The sequence below is a fragment of the Danio aesculapii genome, chromosome 13 (assembly GCF_903798145.1).
Source record: "Danio aesculapii chromosome 13, fDanAes4.1, whole genome shotgun sequence".
Classification (NCBI taxonomy): Eukaryota; Metazoa; Chordata; class Actinopteri; order Cypriniformes; family Danionidae; genus Danio; species Danio aesculapii.
The window spans coordinates 1,389,699-1,399,606 of record NC_079447.1 but is presented as its reverse complement, the minus strand read 5'-3'; positions in this window follow the sequence as shown (position 1 = coordinate 1,399,606).

Below are 9,908 nucleotides of genomic sequence, written 5' to 3'. Positions count from 1 at the left end.
TCGTTCATTTTCCTTCGGCTTAGTCCTTTTATTAATCAGGGGTCCCCACAGCGGAATGAACCGCCAACTTATCCAGCATAGGCTATGTTTTATGCATCAGATGCCCTTCCAGCCGCAACCCAACACTGGAAAACACCCATACACTCTTGCATTGACACACATACACTACAGCCAATGTAGTTCATCAGTTCCCCTATAGCGCATGTGTTTGGACTGTGGGGGAAACCGGAGCACCCGGAGGAAACCCACACCAACACGAGGAGAACATGCAAACTCCACACAGAAATGACAACTGACCTAGCTGGGGCTCGAACCAGTGACCTTCTTGCTGTGAGGCAACAGTGCTAACCACTGAGATAAAACAAACACAAAAAACAGGGGTTTGGGGGGGGCAGTGTCGTGTAGATTCTTCAATAGTGTTTTTAAATACTACAACTAGCACAGGCCATAGAAAATAATCAAAATAAATGTAACATATCAAAAATACACAGTAATACTGTATATTTAAAATATTTTATTTTCTATTGTGTCATTATTGTCATTGTCAATATAACACAAGTAAAGCAAAAATCAATACATCATTTTTTTTTCTTTTACAGTTTGAGGTGAACTTCTACATGACCAGGTTATGCTTTTGAACATAATATTGAATAAAAACAAAAGCATGGTCTGAGCTCTGGATCACAGCAGGTCTCAGTCAACACCAGCGGCTCATTGGAAATCCATGCTTCAGTCTACATTTGTCTGAATTAACGCAAAAAAGTACTTCAACGCATGTTTGACTGCAGCTTCAGGACACATGAACACTAGGGGGCAGTATGACACAAACCATTTCTGTTCTTTTACACACTACTGATGTTTACAGGGAGAAATTATCATCAAATAAAGCGTCGTTTTTCTGCAGTTCTTTGCACATCACCAAATAAATACCCCCCCCCCCCCCCCCAACAACGCCGTCTATGAATTGCACTGAAATCTAATTTCTGTATTGAAACGCAAAAGGGTGGATGCACTTGGCCGAACACCGAAAATGTTTTGTAATAATTTGTTATTCATTTATTAAACAATAACATTTTTACTAGACGAGCCATTCTTATCAAATGGAAACAGATGATTCCTCCATCACATGACATGTGGATCAGAGAAATCTTTAGTTACATCAAACTTGAGAAATTAAGATGTTTACTTGCTGGATCTCTCAAATCTTTTCACAAGACCTGGAACCCTGATTTAGACTACATCAAAGGCTCACCCTGTTCAGTTGATATCAGATCTAATACTCAGTAATTATTTGGAGGAAATATTGTCTTCGTAAACTTGCTCATTTATTTTTATTATTTTTTAACAATTTCTTTTAATTTTTGTATTTTATTTTTAATTTATTATTATTATTTTTATTTCAGATGATATGTCTGTTTATAATTCATACATTTAATTTAGTTTATTTTTAGGGGATAGTGGGAAAATAAGAAAAATAAGGCAATCTGAAATTTTCCTGTTGTATTGTATATTATGATGTACTGACTTGTTAAACACCAATAAAAATAAAAATAAAGAAGTTTTTATTTGACTAAACCACAGTGAATTTTAATAACAGTGAATGAAGCACAAGTGCGAGTGATTTACATGTTAAGTCGATGCAAAACACCAATAGACATCCTGCTGCGCGATTCCTACAAATGAGGTGGCGTGAATTACACGATTCACACGAATGAAGCGGAGCGAGTTCAGCGTTTTGCACATTTTGTGCATTTGACGCACGAATAGCTTGAGTTGGAAAATCTAAACTTCAGACGACATTTGCTCCATGTTAACCAATCATCAGCTTGCTCTTGTAGTGGTGTAATTATGATATAGTGCTTGTTGTTTGTGTCCCGAGGAGAAATCCTCCTGTCGACACCGGACAACAGCTCATCAAACTGGGGTCAGTCAGTCGCGTGCCGTGTCTGGTGTCAACACAGCATTTTAGTGTTTCCATGACAAACTCAACAGCTTGATTTTAAAGTATCATTTTAATTTAGAATAGTGAATTAAAATTATACATGTTTAACCCAACAGTTAGGTTTGTCCACATTTGACCCAACGCTGGGTTACAACAATACAGTGTTTAGACTTCATTCATTCATTCCTTTTCTGCCGCTTTTCCGGGGCCAGGTTGCGGGGACAGCAGTCTTAGGAGAGAATCCCAGACTTCCCTCTCCCCAGACACTTCCTCCAGCGGGATCCCGAGGCGTTCCCAGGCCAGCCGAGAGACATAGTCCCTCCAGCGCGTCCTGGGTCTTCCCCGAGGCTCCTCCCGGACTTGTTCAGACTTGATAAATCAAATTAGCATTACTATTACTGCTCATCCAGAGGCGTCGTTTTAATACATAGCCTCGCCATGATTAGACTTTTTAACCCAACAGTTGGATTTGACCCAATGCTGGGTAAAACAATGCAGTGTTTGGATTTATATTTGAAATTTCAGAGTTTTTAAATCAAATTAGCGCTTTTATTTCTTGAATTTCAGAGCTTTTTTGTGCCGTTTCTGACTTCCCCCCTCAGAATTAACTTGCAGTTGTGAGTTGAGTATGGTAATGAGTATTTATATGGCATTGTTAATGCATTTGGTCTTGGAGGTATAGATCTGCTACGCTGCTGCTGCTTTGATTATTATGGCAGAGCAAGTACTGAGACCTGTTACTGCCAGTATATACACAGACATGCCGTCTGAGAAAATGACACGCTTATGCTGCAAACATAATATATCAGTAACCCCCGTAGCAGATCTAAACACAGGTGGAGCTGGGGTGGAGGAGGGTCTCTAAAAAGGCGCCGCAACATAAGCAGTGTAAAACGACGCAGAGCATTTAAACTGATGAGGAGCAAGCTCACTGGCTGCTGAGGTGACAGCAACCAATCTCCTGCGCCATGTAGTTATGATGCAGGAGCAGATTAGCTGACCTATCAGCCAGAGTTTTCACTTCAGGACTTGCATTGCATTCTTGCAGTATTGACTTTATTTCTCAGAACTGTGATGTTTACAAAATCATGCTTAAAAAGTCATTACCAATTTGATTTGTCAGGAGATTTGCATTTAAATCTATTCACTCTGAATGCGGCATTGTTGTAACCCAAAACTGGGTCAAATATGGACAATCCTAACCATTGGGTTAAAAAGTATAATTTAAATGTTATTTAAAAAGAAATCTACTCATTGTTGGGTTATTACAATCTAGAATGATTTAAAGTGATATCCACAATAAAATACAACCTAAGTAACTCATTTCAGATTCGCAAAAATGTAAACAGCGCCCTCTAGTGGATTAGTCATCTGTAAAGTGCAATGAAACGCACTAGGAGCAAGGTTTTTTACATTTCACAAACATTTTGCTGAAGTCTGTATTTCCAATGAGCCTGTGCTGTTAACATCAGCTAGACCAGTCTGGTGAAGTGCTTTACCACTGTAAAATATACCCATACATGAGCAGTTTTCCGTATTCTGTGGTTAATGTTTTCATTTTGAATATTTCCTCATTTATTTCTGCTTTTGAGTTGCATTATGGGATCTTGATCTTTCTCCTACCAACTTTTAACCTTGAAAAAACATGTGAAAAAGTGACTTTTATTGTCATATGTAGTGTGCAGTGCTATATTGTCTGGGTTAGTGTTGTATATTACGCTACAGAAACCTTGTTAATGAACTGCAGCACATATTCTGCTATTTTACACACTTATATCTCTAGATATTATTTATTATACATTATATTATTATTTTAAACTACTCAAATGTCAATAAAAGTCACTTAGTTAAACTGTAGAGTTGAATTTTCAACATCAGAAGTGAACAGAGCTGAGATCCTATAATGGAATTCACCACCACAAATAAAGCCCAAACACACACACTGAAATACTGAGAAACTGGTCATTAACAGATATTGTTTACCGTGTAGTTCATCTGCAGCAGCTGTTCATCAATGAAACACACTATTAGCATCACATTGTTGTCATTTTCCTCAATGTTGATGTTCTTGTACAAACAAATGTGATTCGCCACAGAAACGGTACAGAATCAGCACAGATCTGTAAGAGAACAACTAGAGACGCTCCACAAACTGGTCAGACGCTTCACCAGCGCTACTATAAGTCTGTGTTTAACAGTATGTCAGACTTACATTCGTTTAAGCACACAGTTTTAACATAAACTAAGAGTTAAAGAGCAGGTCATGTGGGTTTTGGGAAAATATCTTATTTGCAGTTTGTAACGTAGCCGTCCTTCAACGTAAACAGTCTACAAAGTTAATAATCAAAAAAGTTTATAAGCTTTTTTTTGCAGACATGACTTCATTTCTAGCCATTTCGACTTCATTCATTCCACTTAAGCATGTAAATCTGCTCACTGTGAAAACACTGTTGACAGATTACTGTTGATTTAAACAATATCAGTTTCTTTAGTGTCATTACAGATATCTGACTTGTTCCATCTGTATATGACTAAAGGGTATGCGTCACATCAAGACTGTCAAAACTGTGCGATTGAAAATAATAGAAAGTTTATTTGTTAGAAATCTTAAATCTGCAATATTGTTCACAAAAATGCAAGAAATGATTCCAATGCTTGTCCACCTGAAACGAAATACTATAGTAATTTAGAGTAAATTTTAGAGTGTTTTTGTACCGTACTATAGTGAAGTATATTATAATGTAAATATATTTATAAACCGTAATAAACACTGCTGTGTACTTTAGTTTATATTACAGTAAACTGTGGCGTTATGTAGTATAATATACCCTGTAGTTGTAGAAAACAGCATTTGTTTATGTTGCTATAGTAGTTGTGTTACCATAGCAACTATAGAATCCTGAGAAGAGATCAAATACTATAGTTGTGTTACCATAGCAACTGTAGAATTCCGACAAGACAGATCAATTGCTGTTGTTGTTACCATAGCAACTGTAGAATCACCACAACACATCAACTACTGTTATTGTTGTTGCGTTACCATAGCAACTGTAGAATCACAACAAAAGATCAATTACTGTTGTTGTGTTACCATAGCTACTGTAGAATCACTACAACATATCAAGTAATGTTCATGTTGCTGCGTTACCATAGCAACTATATAATCACCACAACAGATCAATTACTATTGTTGTGTTACCATAGCAACTATAGTATTACTACAACAGATTAATTGCTATTGTTGTTACCATAGCAACTGTAGAATTCCCACAACACATCAATTACTGTTATTGTTGTTGCGTGACCAAAGCAACTATATAATCACCACAACAGATCAATAACTATTGTTATGTTACCATAGCAACTATAGAATCACCCCAACAGATCAAGTAGTGTTATTACGTTACCATAGCAACTGTATAATCAGCACAACAGATCAATTACTTTTGTTGTGTTACCATAGCAACTGTATAATCACCACAACACATCAATTACTGTTATTGTTGTTGTGTTACCATAGCAACTATAGAATGACCATGACAGATCAATTACTGTTGTTGCGTCACCATAGGAACTATAGAATCCCCACAAGAGATCAATTCCTATAGTTGGTGTGTTATCATAGCAACTTTAGAATTAACACAACAGATCAATTGCTATTGTTGTGTGACCATAACAACTGTAGAACTCCCACAACACATCAATTACTGTTGTTGTGTTACCATAACAACTGTAGAATCACCACAACACATCAATTACTGTTATTGTAGTTGCCTTACCATAGCAACTATAGAATCCCCACGACAAATCAATTACTATAGTTGGTGTGTTACCATAACAACTATAAAAATCACCACAACAGATCAATTATTGTTGTTGTGTTACCATAACAACTGTAGAATCCCCACAACAGATAAATTACTGTAGTTGATGTGTTACCATAGCAACTGTAGAATCACCACATGAGATTAACTGAAGTACTTTACTACAGTGTGGTTCAAAAACACTACAGTATTTTACTTTACATGACTATAGTATTCTTTTCATCCGGGTGAAGTGTAATGAGCATTATATTGTACATTTGTTTAGAAGTTTTCCATCAAGTCTTTGGCCAAATTAGATGCTTTTTTAGTACGCTTTGAGCAAAAAAAACCTCTGTATTTAGTCTACTCTGGCCATAATGAGTGCGTCTGGATGAGCGTCTCACTGTAGGATGTGGAGCATCATCTGTTTACATCACACACTTCAACAGCAGAACAGGAGTCAGACAGAAGCAGGCCTGTTTTGTGTATTACTAAGTTGATATTCACAGTATATATTCAGCATGGAGTGTGGATGGATGCTTTAAAATTGCTGGTGAACTTTCATGTTTTTGGAAGTTTTTTTCTCAGTTTCTAGAAATTATTCGTTTGTGGGACTCTCAGATACACATCGTCATACGTCTATGAAAATAAATATATGGCAAAATCCTTTGACGTGTTTCTTCTGATTGTGTTTGCGTACACCCAAACACACGACGTTCTCCAGAATGAACAAACACACACACACTCACGATGACCATGTTTGATACCTGGAGGGAGAACTAGACCTGGCTGCTAAATATAAGCTTCATTTGCAGAGTCAGAAACATATGAAACCCTTGTTAAAGTGGAGTGAATCTGGATTGAGTGCAGTGTGAACACCAACGATAAACTGCAGAAGGAAAAACAGGGGCCTCGTTTATCAGACACACGCAACACACAGGTACAGATGTGGATTTGGGACAATTATTATTGTGAAGAGTGCCACACAAACACACTTGAAGTGAACTGAAGTGTTATTTTGTTGTTGTTGCTGTTGTTTTGTACTATAAACAATCCAACACTGAAAATGAAAAGAAAACTAAGCAGTAACAATATGAATTTGTATTATAACACAACTGAACAATATTTTTTTCTACACAGTGTGTGTAATGTAAATTGCATTACAGCTCCATATCACTCCACTGAATGATTCAGTTATGTCACAGCTAGGAGCTAATGGTCTAATCTGATTCAATGATCTATGCTAAGCTAAGCTAAGCTAAAAGTGCTCCCGTCAAACTTGGTTATGTTTCTGCTGAATGCTCGACTCTGATTGGCTGATGGTCATACTAAGGTGTTTGGTTATTTTCAGATAAGCGCACAGATAATGTAGTTCCGGCAGGTTTTGAGCACATTACAGCTCCATATCACTCCACTGAATGATTTAAGTTAGTTCATAGCTGAATGCTAATGGTCTAATCTGATTGAATGACCTATGCTAAGCTAAGCTAAGATAAGCTAAAAGTGCTCCCGTCAGACCTGGTTATGTTTCTGTTGAATGCTTGACTCTGATTGGCTGATGGTCATTCTAAGGTGTTTGGTTACTGTCAGATATACGCACAGCTAAAGTAGTTCCAGCAGGTTTTGAGCGCATTACAGCTCCATATCACTACGCTGAATGATTTGAGTTATTTTATAGCTGGATGCTAATGGTCTAATCTGATCCAATGATCTATGCTAAGTTAAGCTAAAAGTGATCCCGTAAGTCCTTGTTATATTGCTGTTGAATGCTTTATTCTGATTGGCGGATGTTCATTTTAAGGTGTTTGGTTATTTTCAGATAAACGTATAGTTAAAGTAGTTCTGACAGGTTTAGAGCGCATTACAGATCCATTATCAATATGCTGAATGATTCAGTTATGTCACAGCTAGGCGCTAATGGTCAAATCTGATTCAATGATCTATGCTAAGCTAAGCTAAAAGTGCTCCCGTCAGACCTGGTTATGTTTCTGTTGAATGCTTGATTTTGATTGGCTGATGATCACTCTAAAGTATTTGTTTATTGTCAGATAAACACACAGCTAAAGTAGTTTCGGCACGTTCTGACCACATTACAGCTCTGAATCGCTGCGCTGAATGATTCAGTTATGTCACCAACTAGATGCTAATGGTCTTATTTGATTCAATGAACTATGCTAAGCTAAGCTAAAAGTGCTCTCATTAGATCTGGTTATGTTACTGCTGAATGCTTGATTCTGATTGGCTGATGGTCATTCTAAGGTGTTTGGTTATTGTCAGATTAATGCACAGCTAAAGTAGTTCCAGCAGGTTTAGAGCGCATTACAGCTCCATATCACTCCGCTGAATGATTAGAGTTATTTCACAGCTACAACAATTAAAAATCACATCAGAGCACAACGGAAGGAGGAGGAGGAGATGTGGAAGAAACTAGTCCCACTACTCCAGTGTTCACCACAGTATAAGCAGAAGAGTTAATGCTGATCCACTGAATTATTAGCTCAGGTGTGCATTACATTCTAATAATTCAACACACAGTCATGACTTATTCAATGTTCAATGTTTGTCTGTATAAATGAGGCCCCGGCTTTTATTTCTTGTATTTGTAGAGATCATTTGGAAGGGATAGTTCACCCTAAAAATGAAAACAGACTCATTATTTACTCTCTCTCAAGTCAATTTAAACCTTGGTGAGTTTCGTTCTTCTATTGAACACTGTAGCGAGTGGGCGGGGCCGAGAGCTGTGGGAATGGGATGATGCCCTCGAGTCCAACAGAGGATCTCTGGATTATATAAGGAGGAGAGACAGCAGTGGAAGACGAGAGAGGACCAGGCCTGGACACTTTGTTTTCCATTTGCTTTCAGTTTTGCGGCAGTCTCTGTGAAGAGCTGTCGTCTGTTTGCTTGAATTTCCCATTATTAAAAGCATTTAAAAGTTTGTGGGTTCTCCGCCTCCTTCTTCCCGACCGTCAGACCACTTCAATACAGTGGTCACAAAACACGGGAGGGAGAAGAACATGCTGTCAGAGAGCCCTCGCCACTGAGGGAAGTTTGCGGTGCCATTGAGCCGGAAGAGCAGAGTCTGCTGCCGTCCACCCCAACCCTGAAGGTTGGCTGCCATCTGTGAGGGGACAGAGGAGCCACCCTGTTCACCAGACACAGAGACCTACAGTTATCCACCCTGTTGGAGAGGAGCAGAAGATGCGGGGCTTACCACTGTAGAAAAAGTCTGGGGAAGTCCACCGCCATCTGCAGAGAGCCATAGCCTGCTGCCGACTGCCACGATGGGGAGGAGCAGAGAGCAAAAGTGAATGGGGGCTCACAGCCGAGCGCCTAGAGGAGCTGTCGCCTGCCAGGCAGGGTGGGGCAGAGTCTAAAGCCATCCACCGAGGGGTGGGCAGTCACCACAAGTGAGGGCCTCTCAGGACCAAGAGGCAGCATGTTTAGAGAACCGAACCCCAATGTATTTTTCTTCCTCTCTCCTCAACTTTTCCATCTACTTTTCTCTCACCCCTCTATTTCCCAGGTCTCCCGGGTGTTGTGACCCCAGTGAGAGAAGAGTAAATAATGACAGAATTTAAAATTCGGAGTGAACTACCCCTTTAAATCCTCCTTTATGATGATCCATGAGGTACACACAGACACAAAAACCAAAAGTAAGGGATAGTTCACCCAAAAATGTGCTACTTACTCTCCCTCAGGTCAATCCAAACCTTTATGAGTTTGAACACTAAAGAAGATACTGTGAAGAAAGATCAAAAATGCTGACATGTGATTTACATTTGTTAAAAGTTGATAAAAGGGTCAAATTTTTAAAATGAGTGAAGGTGTTTAAGATTTATAGAAAATGGTTTCAAAATATTTTCATTATTATTATGTTTTAGTGGCGACGCAGTGGCGCAGTAGGTAGTGCTGTCGCCTCACAGCACTCAGGTCGCTGGTTCGAGCCTTGGTTGGGTCAGTTGGTGTTTCTGTGTGGAGTTTGCATGTTCTCCCTGCGTTCACGTGGGTTTCCTCCAGGTGCTCCGGTTTCCCCCACAGTCCAAACACATGTGGTACAGTATGTGGCCGTAGTTTATGAGTGTGAGTGAGTGTGTATGGATGTTTCCCAGAGATGGGTTGCAGCTGGAAGGGCATCCGCTGTGTAAAGCATGTGCTGGATAAGT